This window comes from Temnothorax longispinosus, chromosome 12, assembly GCF_030848805.1.
Source record: "Temnothorax longispinosus isolate EJ_2023e chromosome 12, Tlon_JGU_v1, whole genome shotgun sequence".
Lineage (NCBI taxonomy): Eukaryota > Metazoa > Arthropoda > Insecta > Hymenoptera > Formicidae > Temnothorax > Temnothorax longispinosus.
In genome coordinates this window covers 8,747,762-8,766,305 of record NC_092369.1, presented here as the reverse complement: position 1 = coordinate 8,766,305, position 18,544 = coordinate 8,747,762, and the positions used below count along the sequence as shown (strand labels likewise).

The window sequence follows — 18,544 nt, the reverse complement described above, 5'->3', positions numbered from 1 at the left end:
AAATAATTATTAATTTTTTGAATCATCAACGATATGCGTTTGTCCTAAAATTTAATCCGGTCTCCAATATAAATCTCTCAAAAGTACACGGAACAAAATGATACATATATATTAACAGCATTAGCTAACAGCAGTTTAATTGAAAATAATCTTATTAATTTAATAACGGTATTATAACAACCAATAACGTTTTATTAGAACAAAAGCATGACGTATTTGGTTCATTAATATTGAATTAACAAAATTATTTTCAATAAACTGCTGTGTTAATCGTGCTGTTAGTATATTAACCATTTTTTTCAGATGTGTATTATAGATACAAAATTTATTTCATAGACTTCATGTTTGCGAATAATTGCAGACCATCAGAAAGATGCCTTTCATATTATCGCGTATAATAATAACGCAGCCAAGATTACATCGTCGGAGACAATATATTTAGTGAACACATACGGCGCTTCACGATTTTAAACAGCGATTTAGCAAGCTGACAAGACGACGGGAGTGCATTTCTTTAGCGCTATACGGTGACGCACACGCGCGCACGTCTTTTGCGAAAAGACACTCGGGACCCTACCAGCCGCTTGCGGATACACCGCAGCACATCTTTATTCCTCCAGAGAGGAGCGAAAGTCGCTCTCGCGCGACTACTGACTTTACATTCTCGGAAGCCTCGCACTACGCATCTTCTTCTAGCAGAGGTAAGAGAACGACGTTGCAACTGGAAGGAAAGACGACGACAACGGATGCGTTGCAACGACTTTAGACATCATGGGATTAGTTGCCTTGAGACGAGAGTTTAGAGACCGGTGAATTCGGCTTGACTACGATATAAATAATAATTCCTCCCCCTTCCGCTCGTCTCGTATCTTTCTCTTTCTTTCCCTCTTTCGCATTCTACGTCTTTTTTTTTACGAGGGGAAAAATCCGCACGGATACCCCCTCCCCCGGGCGGGGAGGGCGGTTATGTGGGACTACAACCTACTAAAAACCCCCCGGTTGTCCCTCTCGGCACGTTTTACCTGACGGTGCCTAGATAGACGGTGCCTAGACAATGTCTAATATGTATACTATATTGCAATTTTGCAATAGATTTGAGAAATATAAAATGTCTCAATGATGATTTAATTGTTTTATATTCGTGACAATAGTGTGACAATAGAGATTTCCTTGTCTTGTTGAGATTCGTTTTATTAAGATTTTTCTATTTTTTTCTTTGTTCTGTAAGTTAAAAGACACGAACAAACATTGCAGTTACGAACACGCCTTACATTAATTAACAACTCAAACACTTTCTGTAAAATAGTTTGTTAAAAATTAACAAACTTGATATAATCTGCAAAAGAATGCCAGATATACTTCATGTTAGCGTCAGCTTTGTGAAAACGATTAATTTAGAAGTTGTATCAGATAAGCCGTTTAGAAGTAAATAGCATTACAGAATATTTTAAAACGTATGAAATTTACAGACATTTTGTCTACGTTTTTCTTACAGAAAAATGTATCGTGTTCTCTTTTCTCACTTATATCTATCTAATTTAAACATATTGTTTTAAAATGAAATAAAAAGCTATACTTTGAAAGTTATATAATATTATGAATACTTATCTTTACTGATTATAATACTATTCAAGGCAAAAAGAAAACAAGAAAGAGAAAAAAAAAGAAAAAGGAAGGTATATATTAAAAATTGCAATGCATTATAAAAAAAATCTATTAAAAACACATATAGATGCTCTTCTATAACTACTTATTTTTATATACAGTCGGATCGTCTTATTTTTATATACAAAAATTTGAAATACAAACTAAATTTATTCCGCACTATATTTATTTTTCTTTTATTTACACGGAGCTCAATATATTTTCGGCATCTCCCATACATCCCTTTCCGAACAGTTGCACTGCTCCACTCGTGTCTTGTTCAGCAATTGACACCGTCAGGACGACGTTATCGACATGCGAGCTTGCGTCGCTGCTTCAGGATAGACAAACCCTGTGAATAATTCAACCAGCTCCGTGAAGGGATTTCGTCGCGGTTTCGGATTTCGTCTATAGATCCTTGTGCGCGGACCATTTTAGAATTGCATCAGCCGTTGTTGCGGCTGCGATGCCTGCATTTGCACTGTGCGAATAATTATGGCAGTACCGCGATTATTCAGATACATAAATGTGAATCAATTTTATAATTATCATAATATAGTTTTAAAAATTATTAAATTATGGTTTTTAATAATATTAATGTATTTAATTATTATTTAATCGTAAAATAAGTTTGTAAGTTTTATAATATTGTCTTTTAATCTCAAAATATATGAAATTTTTTTTTAATCTCCCAGTGTATTTACAATCTGTCAAAGACATTAAATAAATCGAGTAAAGTACATACAAGACCATGTAGGTACATTCCCAGTGGAATGTGCCCCTTACATTCACAATATTGTGTTTCTGTCTACTGGTTTCATGTGAGAAAATTTAAATTTAAATAAATCTGTTAACAGAGTCTAATGGTTTGTGACGTTTTAATCTTCTTTCCGATAACAGCCTTGTTGCTAGTTGGTTTGGATGAGAGTCCAGTCTCAGAACGTACTTCCCAGTATGAGCTGCTATTGTTTCCTTTACTGTTTTGATATTTAGATCTCTTCGTATTATTTCATTAGTTACATACCATGGTGCATTTACTATTTGGACTATTTCACTTGACTTTTCGTAACTATTGCTGATACTAATTGACTTATTTAGCCAATAATCTTTGATGTTTAGTTGTCTTTTATTGGTTGTGATCGTATCTGGGCTGCCTTTCGCCCTTTTTTTATTTCCTGCTGTTTGCTACTTAGATTCTTGAGCGGGCATAGCTTCTTGTTGACTTCCTTGTGGATGTTGGTTTTGCATACTATTAATTGCTGTGTTTGATCAGTTCATAAATGCCTCCCAAGTCAGACACGCGCTACTTTCCAAGTGCGCCTGCGCGCGCTCTGCTACCCGAGGCCGAGGCGACTATGTTTGATGTGTCCACTATTTAGGTTAGTTTGGCGAGCAGCTTATCGTGTTAACAGATTTTGGAGAAAGTAATGAAGAAGAGGCCTCCCCAACAATGTGGAGAAAGGCCCTTAGATAGCCAGGCCAAAGTATCTGTGTATAAGAAGTAGCCCATGGGGGGCCAGGGAAGGCAAGAATCAGCTCTTAATAAAAGAATTATACTACACGTGTAGCGCTCTTACTCACCGAACCGGAAGTCCATATATGAAATAAAACTCAATTATTTTATAATGTTTTATAAAAATTTGTAGTATTAGAGATCGAAAAGCAACATTTAGAAATTTTTAAAATTATTTTATGTAGGATGTACATATACATATACATATACATTAATGGATATTTGGGAAATAAATAAACTTTTAATAATATTAATAAAAAGTATGCGTTATAATAAAACCAGAATAAGGAATATGCTATATGGTGTTTTGAATAATAACTAACGCCAACGTGACTAATTTTCCTTAACATGCGAGGCGCTATCAAACATCGCGTATAATTTCTACTACTATTATAATTTTGGTGTGAATTTCGTGGCAAGCGCGTATGCCGTGTGATTTAATGTATGCTTCCTCGTGCTTTCGCACATATATCGCTAATAATACAGAATTTATCTGTATTTCAATGCTGCATGGTTTCTGAAATGGGCGACTTGTTGCTATGAATAACGTTAGTTGAAGTTGATATATGAATATACATTTACATTAGTGGATATATTTCAATATAGTTGAATTTGAATATGGTTATATATATATATTTGTTAATAAAAATGCATTTTAATATAAATATGCAACAAAATACAACTTTGTACTTTTATTCGATGATAATCAGATCAGAGCGAGCACGTTCAATTTTACTGAATTATTAAATGATTACTTCAGGAAACATATTAAATTTTAATATCCCAGTATATTTCATTACGCTCAAATAATTGCTATAAATTATAGCTATCATAACATTATTCATACATAAGCATTTAGTAACAAGATTGTTTGTATCTGTATTTAGTATTTATCAAAGGATCATGCAGTTCAACTTCCGGGCGTTTCCTTTGACCTGCAATATTGGATGTTAGATGCCCGCCTGTATTGACATAATCGCAAATCGATTGCAACTGATCGCGCGAGTAACTGAGAGGAACGGACGAGCACTTTGCGTGAGACACGTTTGTTGCGACACGTGTTACTTGCAGCTCGTAGACGTTGGTCGTACGTTAGTAACTGTTCGTGCAGCAAACATGCGTATAATTACGCGTTCAGGGAGAATTTGAATAACCTGCATGCTCTCGCCCGGCCACACACAGCCACGAATTTCTACGTGAGAGACGTGTGGCGCGTCTACAGAGTAGACACAGAATAGCGTCATGCAATTAATCGCAATACGTAGGCTGCGTTCGGAAACATCACCCGAGTGCACACGAGTATACTTCCTTCTCTTTCTATTTCAGCGAGTTAACGCAAATTAACTCAAATTTGCTGTATATATCGATGTACTCATTTGAGGATATTAGGGTTTTCTTTGTCGGCTTATATCAGATTGACGATATTATGTAAGTATCATTGCAAAATATAAATAGAATAACATGATTTATGAATCGGTGCATACTGAAATTTTCTATTTGAATATTAAGAAGAAAAAAACAATTTTAAACGTAGACGATATTATGAAACGTTAATTTTTTATGTTATATTCTTTTATAAATGTTAAACATTATTAGATATGATATAATCACGACTATTAAATGTGAGAATAATGATGTAAAGATCTAGAAACTTTGAAGATTAGTATGTTAGTCGTCAGCCCGTTATATGGTGCTTAGATGGCACTAGTTTTCAAGTAACATTGTCATCGCAAGAAAACAAATTGCCGAAGTTAGAAGTTGTTTGGTAAATAAATTATCAACTTTGGCAAATGTAGGAAAGTTAGCGTGTTTGTGGCATATGCTACATATTATATATACTCTTGGTACAATGAACTTAGAAGTTCTCGATGTAACTGTATCTATTTTCATTGGAAATATTTCATATTTAACCTTTAAATGAAGGAATCTTGTTACATGTTGCACATTTCAAAAATGCACGTGCATTTTTATTATTTACCAATTTTTTATCTTGTGTATTTTTTGTGTATTTTTATATAGATTTTGTAATTTTTAATATTTAGATGAGTTTTGTGTAAGTTGTGCTTTTATTACACTTTTTTATTTTCTTGATGACATTAAAGTTACAATTTTTTCCAAGATTTGTGGTACAATTTTTTTATTGTAGCAAAATTGACGGATCAATTCTCTGCAAAATATAAATGGTCACGTACAAGGTTATTATAAGTCCGTGATTTTATCGACGTGAAACGGTTTCAATCATCTAATTGTTTGTTTCGAAAGCCTCGAAAGATGTCAATATGTCGTTCCGTGAAAAGATTTTAAAAATGTTATACAGATAATGATATGTACTGATCAATTATAGAGTGTTCAGTTCTAATGTTCGCGGAAGAAAGTTGATCTAGTGCGAATTATTGATTACATTCATTAGATATACACGTACGTTATAGCAACAATTGGTATTTTGATTTACGTGATGTAACTTGATGCTATAGTCTATGCAAGGATTCATCAAGAGAATTACCACAGTTGTTGTCTTACTGTTATTTTTACTCAATAAAACGAGTACCTATCGATCACATATTGTTCGAGTAGAATTTATAGTAGAAATCTTAGAAATCTTGCATCTTAATCGCGAAAGCTACCGAGATATTTGGTTTATAGATATTTTCCTTTCTATTCAATTTTATCCATATATTTTTTTACTATTATATATAGTAAATTAATGTGATAGATCTGTGAGAAAATTTTGTTAGTATATAATACAAATATATTACATATATCATGGTACAAAATTAAAAATACAAGAATATGAATAAATTTAATACTTTATAAAATTCTATTACCTTGAATTGGTTATAAAAGATTAGTACCAATATTTAATCTTGTTAGATATAATGTACTTGGCGCGAGACACTACCGTGTCTCTTGATTAATGTTGAGCATATATACAAATTCTCAAGCACAAGTAAAATTTCCGGGAAACAACTGAAATCTGAAGATATAATATCGCTGCTCGTGTCGCGGGCGCTTGCACACTATCGTGTCTCTTGATATTAATAATCTTGAATGGTTAAAAATTTTCTATTTAAAATTTTTGTGTTAAATCAATTACCAGCATTATCTGTGTATAAAAAAAAAATGATCTGTAAATATGAACTTATCACTAATAGGACACAGAGACTGCGAAGTAAAATTTTAAATTTAACTCGATATTCGTACAGTTGAAAAATTAACCGAGCAATCCTCGCTGCGAAATAATATAAATTTTTCGCTCAACTGAGGCGTTAAACCAGTTTTCACGCCTGAAACGAGCTTTAATTAAAGAGCGCCCGCCGTAAATGCAGCTACATCATATTTTTTTGAATGCGCCTTTGGGTATCACGTATTACGTAACTTGCAATCCAGTTTATTTCGTTCCCGAGAACTGCCGGCCGGTGTGTACTGCTCTATTTGCACGATCTCGCGCGAGGAGAAACGGGAGTGGCAGTCCGTCGAGAGGGCTTATCGCGCGAGGGCGAATCTAGCCGCCCGCGCCGCAGCTCTTAGGGTTCTCGAAAAACGATGAGCTATCGAAAAAGCGTGACCGGTTCGTTACGCGGATTATTGCGCCGCTGCATCTCTTCCACTTGAACGCGTCGGGCTCCTCAGTCTCGCTTTATTGTCGGCAACAGTCTTTTCACTCGGTGCGCACGTTGCGCGGTCTCTTCGCTGCCGCTCGTTGTCTTTTAATTTTTACGTCATGCATCAACGTCAGATACTCGGCCATCCGCCTCAGCTGCCGCTTGATTCTGCCGTTGTTGCTTCTTCTGCCGCTCGGCCCGTTCGCTTACTCGTGCGTCTCTTCACGCCGGATGGACCGGCCCGGTCTGCCCGCATGCCATCCTAATAACGGGACTCGCCGAGAACTAACGACACGATTCTGGATTCATTGCCGGCCATATCGCGAATCGATCCGCAGCGGCGTTGACTGAAAAACTGCAATTTTTGACATTTGTCAATTAACGCTACACTCGTGAGAGACATTGTTATCCGAACATGCACTCCAAAACAGTGCATGAAAGATTTCCTTTATATTTTCGGTATGTCGTTCGAATATTACGCTGTACGCTCTTCTCGTTTATCTTGTTCATTCTATGATCTATTTATTTTGTAATCCGAGTTATTTTGAAAAGATACTCAGTTTGAAATCTTCCTTTTCGCTAACGATATGTAAAATAGATAAGCCGTGGGAGATTAATTACATTAGTAGACAGGAATAATCAAAGGCATGAGACATATGTAGGAATTATTCAATCGGTGGTACGGTACAAACCAGTGTGCTAGCTCTAATTAGCTCTGCTTCTAATCGGACCAGTCTATTCCAATTCGCGTTATTACACGTCAGTATAGTGTGAATAGGTTGTTGTTACGACCGCGTAACAAGTGAATTGCAGAACGTGTAATCAGTCAAAGTTTATACGGTTTATGAAAGGGTCGAGAGACCATGAAGGAAAGACATTCCGCTCTCATAGGAATAGGATGACACACGAGGACTGCACATAGAATATAAATGTCAGAAAGAGAAGAGCATGAAGTGAGAGAGAAAATACATCTTTTTATATTAGCAATGTCATTGTATTAAAAAAAAAAAAAACATCGTGTTTGTTTGAAAAGATTTTAACAAACGAGATATTATTTTTAAAATCCTGAATTTTTTTTACTTTATAAAGAGAATTGAACATTCCGCTTCTATATTTCCTGCTCCAGAGAAATTTTTTATTTGACGAGATTAATATATAGAAAGTAGAAAAAGTCGTATATACAGTCGCGTAATGTGTAGAATTATATTAATGAAAGATTTGGTGATATCAGAATGAATATATATTTACTGGTGCGATTATACATATTTGCTTAGCTAATCCTTGATGTTGGTTTAACGGCTAAATTATCGTTCGGTTGAGGAGAGGCGGACAGAGAAAAGAGCTGGCGAAGGAAATTTCAAGCAATTTCTGGCGAGAAACGAGGTAATCGCGTTATTGGCCGTTGAAAGGGACGTCGGGAGCGACAACGAAAACGACGGTGTCGACGACTCGACGAACCGCCGAGAAACTCATTAGACGCATCATGCTTCGTGGACGCCGGGAATAATGCGATGGCACCGCGACTGGTTTTTGTTAACCTGCCTTGGCACTTAAATAATGGGAAATAAAACGACAATGTGGCCTGAGAGAACCCATAAAATACGCCGTACTCTTCTGGAGTTTGAAGAGAGTCCTTCATCCCGTCCTCTTTCATTCATCTCTCTATCTCCTCTTCTGCTGTTTCTATCTCACTTTCTGTCATAGCCGCTCTGTCCACATCTCTACTCGCTTCCTCTCACACTGTCCGAAGAAGCCTACTCTACTCGCTGACCGGCTACGCGGGTGGCACTGCGGTCTCCCAATGGCCCTCGACCGCAAACCGATACGGAATCGACGGTCGCTTTCGTTTTCGTAAGATTATATCGACGTCGAAGAGCGCAGCACGAAATGCATCAAACTGACATAGAAACTTGGTCAATTCGGTGTATCTTGAGAACGCATAGCTGGTGACAATTTACTTCACTATTTGTCAATTTAAAAAGATTAGTATGAGATATATATTGTTCAGGTAAAACAGATTGTATTCGATTCTTCTATGCTATTTTATTCGTATACATTTTGTTACGTTACATTAATCTTTATAAATATTTGCAATTTATATCAGTTGATCGAATATACGTAATGACGAAATAGGGTTAATCTAATCGAACGACGTTATATATTATCCATTATTTCTTATTATTATCTTCCAATGATATTTTGTTCAGTTCATCGAATTTGAACGTGGACGAAATTGGATATACCGTCGCATATTGCATCAAGTTCTTGCCAGTGTGAAATTTAGCTTCGACGACACAATGGTCCATGATCTTTAGTACCTTCCATTTTTATACGATATAGAATATCCGTTCCCCCTCTGCTTCTCTCTCTCTCTCTCTCTCTCTCTCTCTCTCTCCCCCCCCACAATAGTAGCCCATCTACGGATTCGCCGCTGCGTGAAATGCGAACGTAAATGACCGTTATGTGAGCCTGTGAGTTTTGTCGTTTTCTGAATTTCCGGATGTCCTCCGATCCTCTTTTCTCCAGCCATCCATCTTTCTAGTATCATCAAGATATTTGATTGGTTCGTTTTCCACTAGGCTTAAACCTTTTCTCGTTTATACCTATCTTTTTCTCTATTAACTCTCTATTAAAAATTATTATTCACGATTTTATTAGGGTATTTTTATATGACATTGCTCCATATTTATACGCGTTTTACTTTTTATATATTACAGATTCTATTTTTATATTAATCTAAACGTCGATCAAATATAAATACCAATAATTTTATTGTTTTATTGTGTATAAAGTAAAAATTTTAAAAAGAGACCATTTTTTTCGTAAAAGTAAATTTTACACAGGACGAAAAAAATGGTAAAATAAATGATAAAGTGACATTTTCGGGAACAGAACGAAGATAATTGGATGGCTGGATGAACCATATGCTATGTATGTTGTTAGAGATGGCCTTGTCACATAAAACGTGCGACACAAATTGATTCTGTGTTGAATGGTGACAGAAAATCGAATTCTCGAAAAAGTGGAAATATGGCCCTTTTGACATAACTGAATTAATTCTTTCACTATGTTAGAGTTAAATTTGAAACTAGTGGAAATATAAAATTGGTATAGAAAGAGAGCTCGTTTATTGATTGTGAAATAGTAAAATATGTGGATAAAATATGTGGATTACACACAAATCTTATAATCCTATAATCCTTGACATTATAATTCAATACATAATACAATATTGGTTTTTATCTTTTACATCTTACTTTTACTTCTGTTTAGAATGGGTTGCAAAAGATACGTTCCTATTGCTAATAATGCTAATATATATAGTTTTTATAATAAATTTTAGTAATATAGAAATCCTCAAGCAAATGATGGAGTGTGCACATTGGAATTCTAGAGACGACTACCTTGATGAATAACGTACGTGTTTCTTAAACCCCCTGGGATCTTGCTGGATCCCTAATTCTGAGAGTATACACACATACGACTCTCCAGAGATCTCGTGCTTTATTCGACCAAAAAATTTATGAAGTAACGCCCGATTTTATCTTTTATATCAGTTAATCCCTGCCTTTTTACTTTTAATCATTTACTTAACAATTTCGCTGTTTGGATGTTAATTTTTATAATTATGAATTAGTAAGAGTTTAATTCGAGAAGCATAGGTAAGTTTCTTATAGAATGTATTTATTGAATTATATATGAAATCACGTTATTGAGATTTTTTTTCTATATAGACATAGGATGTTAAGTGAACATATTGAATTTTGCTCCGTTATATTCTTAGAGAAACATTAAATAGACTGGACGATATTAAATATTTTTCTGCCCATGTTCGGTTTGCTGTTTGGATTGCGGAAGCAATCCAGCTAGTTAATCGCGCAGCAATATTTGCGCTTGCGGATTAAACATGGGATTTTGCGTACATCTAAAAATAAACGTGCGGCTTTCACACCGCCGCGCCGCTCTGTAATATTTGCATGGAGCACATCCGATATATCTATCGCGTTGTACCTATGCAGTCGCGTAGGTATATGTAGCGCGGTTACCACGAGCCGCAATTACGACGCAACGGTGTGTAATTCGTGCATGGCCATTCTTGTCTCTTCTCTCTCTCTCTCTCTCTCTCTCTCTCTTTCTCTTCCTCTCTTTCTATTTCGCGCGCGTCTTGTTCCACCCAGTTTTTTTTCTTGTATGCGTAATAGCCTTTACACTCCTATATAATTGCGCTGGCAAGCCGATAGAGTTGAGGTACCCATAATCACAATGGCGCTGTCGCAAAGAGCTAGAGACCAGACGAAGAACCTTTCATTAAGGTACAAGCAGGTCTTCTCTTTGACCTGGCCGTACCGACCATACAAGAAGAGTCCCGTGGCTCTATTCTCCTCTTTTTCTACAAAAGAAGTTAAGGAGTTTATCCTGAGGACGACTGCAGAAGAGAGGTCAGTCACGCTGCGACAATACACTCAGGAACTGAAAACCAGAAGCATGACCGGCAATGAAAAGAACAATCGCGATCATTATATCTGATTGACAAAAAAAAAAGAGAAGAATAATTCTAATTTTTCAGTATAGATACTTCTTTTGTTGTCGAGATACAATAACTGAATAGTCGAATATATCTATCGTAGAGATTATATTAGGGATTAAATTAGGAAAGTAGATCAAATAATTTTATTATTTTATTATTGTATATAATGGTTATTTTTGTTTCATCTGACTTTTTAACAAACTTTCTCCCATCGCTTAATATTTAATAAGGTAATAATAACATATTTCTTATGGAAAACTTTCAAACGTTTCATGTTCCTGTCATGTTACGTTGGTGTTTCAAGTTAAGTTAAACTTAAGTGTAGGTAATGTGTATTTAATTCTTGTGCGTATATTACCCTAATGCGCTTCGATATTCCATTCTTGAAGCTATAGTGACATATTTTAGATGACTTTTACGAAACTCATGGAATATTGATTTCTCGAGAACCAGCTACGTCACGAATATTCCCGTAGGAACTTCAGGTACACCTCTAAAATACGCATAGTTTCCACCCACAGCATAGTGTCACATAGTGACACTCCCGTTTCGAAACGCGAGTATTACCTCGAGAATAAGTTACGACATATTTCACGTGCTTTCAAAAATAGAGAAACGTATATCTGAAGGAATGGAATGGTACACTTTCTTGGTTGATGGAGTAAGGAATTGAATACAAAGTTAAACATTGAATCAGTAATTTTTATTAATAAATTATTTATTAAAAGACCTTTATACTGCTTAAAAAAACAGCTAGAAGAAACTGGTTTGTTATAAAGCACATTAAGCATATAGTTAACGTTAATTCGCACTCGTTAAAGTAGGTTTTTAAAAATTCGTTTAAAAGCATAATTCTGCACGCGAGCGTTAAATTGAAGTAAAAGAGTATCACGGGTACATTTGGATGCAGATATCTGTGCAAGATGTCTCCACGATGATTAATTTGTATCGGTCAATTCAGATTCCATTATTTTTCAAATCGTAAGGGTCGTATAATTAAATTAGATTAAATTTAATTAATGAATTTTAATTCAACTAAACTGGATTACAACAGTCAAATCGATTATTTTTTCCTTATATATTAAATACTGCTGTCACGTATCATTCTGTAACGTACAGAGAATTTGACTAATGCCTCTGTACGTTTAATCTAGCTCGATAAACTCGTTTCATAACTACATGAAATATAAAAGCATTCGCTCTCGTTCTGCTGCAAAATGTGGAATGATGGCTCACGATTCTGTTGGGAAAAAATAAAATAAAAATAGGAACGAAAGAACATTAAAAGGTCCTTTCACATACAGATTCTTTTGATGAACTAAAATATCACAAATGGATTAAAATCCGTAGAATTATCCAAGCGATATTGACTGATGCGAATCCTACAGGAAAATAAAGTTTATGTCTGTGAGCTTTCGCTTGATCCGAGTTTTTATTTAAAGCGGAATTTTACGAGCAATCCATAATGGCGAGTTCCGCTCGTTTATCTAAATCCTCTCACGATGGATAGACGGTTCCCGACCCTCACGGGCGACCGCCACGAATGACCACCACAAATGACCGCTGTGACTGGGTCGTGTGGATCAAGCTGGGATGGATAGCCATGGGTGGCGAGGATATACCAAGTTCACCATTTCCCTTAAAGGCACGAGATCTTCCTCTCCAAATGGTTCTCTGTATACAGGGGGCACACCGGCTATCCCTTACTTACGGTATATGATTGCCTATGTACGCTCTCGCCCGTATATAACGATGTCACAAATGTGTATGTGCATGTTACACATTCACGTAGTGACGCATCGGCACGCTATGCCGGTATGCGGACAACCGATTTCGAATCTGCGTTAATCCCCTCGCATAAAAACACATCGTTACACAAAAGGGCTCGGACATAAGCCTTTTGCAGTAAGCGTGCGTCAATTCTCCATAGGTAAACGTTTCATTACACAAATATATACATACGTATATGCGCGCGATGTCTATTCGTTTGTACACGAGTGAAGTCGCCAGCGTCTGTTTTACCCTCTAACAGAGGGGCGCGTCGCCGTAAACTCAGCGTACACGTAAATTTATAAACGAGCACATATGCACGCGACGTGCACGTGCGTGTGTGTGCAAGCTGCGGTTTGTACGCGTTGCTTTCTCCATCTTATACACGCCGTGGGGGTCACCTGCCTCCAGAGGCCAAGAGTCGTTTCGGGAGGGCCTGACTCTCTATTATGTATAATAGGGATACTTCAGCTCCTCGGTGAGACTGTTTTGTTTGCCGTCTACCTGTCTGGTGTTTCGACCCGCGGAATGCCGCCGTTTATGTCCACCCGGGCGCGGTATGTTGCGTTTAGGTTGCCGGGCACGAATACGCCAACCGACCGTTTTATTGTGCACGCCGCTTGCTCCCTTGCCATTCATGCCGTCACTGTCGGTGGACCGAGATGGTTGCACGTCACCCACCTACTAAGACGTGATCGAGGAGAGAGAGCTTACTCTCCGCCTTTTAACGCGAAAGCCTTTCCTTTACCACTTCTTCCGCTCAACTCGACGCGATCCGATTCATTTTTTAGCGGGACAACCCGTAAAGACGCCGGAGCTTTTAGTACGCCTTTCCTCTTCTTTCGTCAGACATTATCGTATTATTATAATTTTTAAGACTCATCGCGAAACTTTTGGCCCACTCTTTGCACGTGGTGTAAAACGAGCTGAAGGGCGAAAATGTTTGCGTGCTTTCTAGTTAATTGACAAGTGTGGAAACGCAAATTAAGCTAAGAGGTTTATATAATTTTGTAAAGTAACATGCATGTGTACGGCTATCCAGGTTACCGCTTTCCTTAAATAAAAAGAATAGCATCAGCTCGCCCAGTTGATGTTTTGAGAAATTTATAGTAAAATCTATTTTTATTAAAATTTAATAGAATATCAATTTTTCTAATACTTGATATTCAGTAACGGAGAGTAACGTATCCGACAAATAAAATTTCTTAGAAAATCTATTTAAAATTGGTTTAAAAATTCACTTGCCAGTTAATTATTTTGATCACTAAAGTTTAACCGTTACAATTTTTTAATTAAATGACTAAGCTTTTATCAAATGTTTAAAATAGTACGTCCCTTAAACAGTAACATTCGTAAATTCTGTAAATTATATTAGTTAAAGTTTACGTACAGTAATATTTATCTATAATCGCAATAAAATATTACATTTTTTTTATATTTATCATTAGGACCATCCTTGGTTCATCCATTATCGGCGATATTCACTGCAGCATCGTATCGGGAATGTTAATAGTCCAACGTTCCATTTATTAGAAGAGCAATTTTCCGGTCGATCAACTTTTCCCGCCACTACCGACGCATTCACCGCCTCGATAAAAGACACATCGCCGCTTTTTCACGCGTATCACAATTATGGCGACACGGTTATCAAATCAATAGATCGGAGCGCGTGACTCCTTTGTCCGAAACAGCTGATTCGTTTAGAACAAATTATTTCTTCTGGAATTCCAATCGTGCTCCCGCGAGCGTTTTATCCGGACTTAGCAATGACGCACGATGGTGGTAGCTTCTTTCCACCCAATGACGCGTCTCCCCTTCGAAATAGAATGATTCGCACCAGTGGAGAAGGCCCGACAGACGTTTCGCAGAAATCAATAGTTCCGCGAAGGACGACAAACATGAGGGTTCGGCCCTTTTTGCCTTCGCATCTCTCCAGGTACTAGCAAAAGTTAGCTGAACAATTGCGACGTGTGAATAGCGCTAAAATGTGGGAGACATTTGGTTTCCCCGATGGATGGAGGATATTGAGCGAGAACGGTATCGGACGCGTTGACAAATTTACAATCGTACGTGGAATCTCGAATTCCGGCATCCCATCGACTTTCGCTCGCCCACGTATAAATACGTACGTATGTTTCGTATAAAAGAAAATATCCACGTGAAAAAAAGCTTTGTGGTCACGATGGAATGCGAGACGCATGCAACATAAAAGTGAAAGCTCTAAAACTCGATAATTAAAAGCGATGGCTTCCTCGTTCGGTCGTTTACGAATTCTAATGAAAAATTAACGTTGGGAAATATATTAAATTCCCCGAGGATCAAGTATTCTCGTGGTGATATACATTGCTCGTTTTAAGAGTAATTTTAAATACGTTGTTTTTTTATTAGGGAGATGATAAGCTTCTCTCTTAGTATAAAAATTCAATTTGTCTTTCTAAGTGTGTCAGCAAGTGTTTTGTGAATGATTTTGTACTATTGTTAAAAAATGTGAAATTGATATATGTAGATATTTTTTATATGTGTAACAATTTACAATATAAAATTGTTATATTGTAGAGATGTTCTTTATCAGGTTTGTTTTTGTAGTTTCAATAGTTCCTCAGGAGAACTTTGCATTTACTTCATTAAGAGATTAGTTTAGTTTTTCGTCTTCACTTTTTGAACCCTTTTAGTAAGATACAGTTAATGATGTTTAAACTTTTCTAATTGCCATCCGAACTTTATATTGGGGAAAAACGGAGAGAGTCTTTAATTAAACTTTCTAAAAGAAGACGAAATACCTTAAGTTAAGATTAGCGCATGAAAACTCGGTCAAGTAATTAACTATTCAGAAAAATCTGTGTCAGAGAATTAGTATTCCTAATTTGAATTCTACATTTTTCATCCATTATATGAATTATCAATAGAAATTGCACAGAGATCTTATCTGCATATTTTAATTTATATGTTTCCGCTGCAGCTTTATAGAATTGAACTCGACTGATCGATTTTTGTATTAAAAATTCATCATCACTGCTGTGTTACGTTTAATAATAATTATCGTTATATTGAGAGGGTGCAACGCGTTAGGAGTTTAAAATGTCTTTCTCACATTTATAAAATTGTTCTTTTCGATTAATTTTTCTAAGCGCATGGTGCTCACTAATGAATGCATCAGCCGGCCGAATTTATGCACTCGTCCGTACGTCGCACGGTAGTATAGCGTCCTGTCAGACAGCTTTCAGAAAGCGACATCACAATGGCGAAGGCGTAGGCACGGACGTGTTCGCGTATCGTCGCTGCAGGACCACCCCGCCTGCCCTATTCTCGTTTCTTTCTGAACCCGACAGAAGGAGCCCATGGATACGGAACATGTGTTTCTCTCGGGTCGCCGGACATCTGAATACAATGACGACGGGACATAAATTTTTTACCATAAATTAAAAGGCAGGCAAGGGAAACGCGCCCACCTCTCTCAGTCGCCCCATCCTTCTCGCCGTGCCCCGATGTGTACTCAAGAAATAATTGTCATCCGAGAAGACCCACCTATCCTTCTTTCTTTGTCCACATCACCTGTACCTTATTCGCACCTTCTTTTTAATGTGGAATGAACGGTGTAAGTATTGCAGAGAGCGTCCCTTTACTTTCATCCATTACTTTGCTTTTCCTCTCTTCTACACTACCCTTCGACCCTTTGTCTTCTCTTTTATCATCATTGGTGTAGCAGTCGAGTATTCTTTGACCAATGGTCTTCAAGGTGCGACTCCGCTTTAATTTATGCCGCTTAGGCGCCACTAATTAATACGACCAGCTTCGAGCCGCTCCTCGAGTAAGTAGATACGTTTGTTCGAGGGTGTCGTGCAGACACAGTTGCGTCATTATTTTTTAGCGTGTTATTTTTTGCTTCTTAGACTGAATTTCAGTCTGTACAGTAGTTTATGCGGTCTACGAATGGTATTAAAAATAAATTAATATGAAATTTATTTAAATTTATTTTTTGCAAATTAAACTTTTAAGAAGCTTAAATAGATAATACAGACTTATTCTTCAATTTATTTCTAATTTTAAATAAATTCATTTTAATAAAGTTCACATATCTATATTTATATAATTTAGGAATAAACATATCTAATTCTGGATTGAGGACAAAAGTGGGAAAGCAATAATGCCGCGTGTTTTTAATGTGAACATCTGGTATTTGCACCTGTTGCCATAATGCGATTCAAACCTAATCACTCTGTTAAACACGATCATTACATTAAAGTTGAAACATTGAACTGTCCTAATCGTGTCACTTATTTTTCGTCGTACAGCATTTCTTAAAAGTGTGTGAGCCTCTTTCTATACAACGTGTTTATTGAAATTTGGCAAATTGTATAATCACAGGCTGAATTCCTAAGTAAATACGAATTAAGCTGCGTGTCGGAACAAATGTGTTTATCGATAAATATATAGGCTTGACCAGCCAGACAACATACAAGCAGAATTTCGATGCGTTTTGCGCATCCGTCGAATAAAATATACTCTTTTCGGTACAATCTGCATTTCGCGGATCGCGACATAAACACACGAAGCGTGAAGTGCGCGAATCCACTATTTCCCATCGTTTTTCGACACATCGCTGAAATTCGTGCCGAAAAAATCGGATTTTTTCCCTCAGCCCTCTCCGCTTCTGTTATTTGATTTACATCGCGCGATGTGGTCGTTTTCGGCGGTAGAGAAGACGGCGAGGCTAAATTCGAGCGCGCACCATGCTTTATTACAATAACTTCCTCTGAAAACGGATATATATGGAGACTGGCAGGCGAGCTAAATCCACGAGGAAAAATTCTACGCACCGTCGTTTCCCCCCTCTTGGGAAATGTGTATGTGCGGCGCCAGTGTTATGCGAGTCGAGTCGAGATAGCAAAACAGAATTTTTCTCCGTCCGCGGCAGAAGATTTTATGATACGTCTTAAGGCAAATAGTTCGGCGTACAAGCTTGTGCGTGGATGTAACGAGGATGAAAGTTGTACCTGAGACCATTGTTAGGTTTCGCTATTTACCATCATTGTGTTTCCTTCACTTACATGTACATAATAATAATTCTTAAAGTTTTCTTGACTCGAAATTAAAATAAGACACGAAAAAGTGCCTGCTCTTGGCATGTTTTACAGACTAATTTTGCGTGTAAAGGGGGAGATGTGTGTGTATTTATAATATATAAGAAAATAATTGATTTCTAAGTTATACAGTATACTGAAGTAGTTTTTTTGTAATAATTCTTAGATTGTAAGAATTTTTAGAAAGTTTACTCTTTGATTATTTTGTCAAAAATCATGTTATTTCATAATTATTCTTTGATTTTTATTTTATTGAGAGAAATAAAACAATTGTTATCAATAACAGAATAAATAACTCAGTTTACATCGCGCGGAATGGTCTATTGCAAAAAAATTTGAATTAGTAATCAGTAGCAGTAGAATATTAGTAGCAAAATGTGAAGGTACACACAATTTGGCAAATCCA

At 36.7% G+C, this 18,544-nt stretch overlaps 1 protein-coding gene across 3 annotated transcripts in view; it reads left to right on the top strand.

Moving 5' to 3' along the window:
- LOC139823356 (uncharacterized) overlaps positions 1 to 18,544 on the top strand; it is a 298,137-nt gene that overhangs the window by 52,381 nt on the left and 227,212 nt on the right. The window lies entirely within an intron of this gene.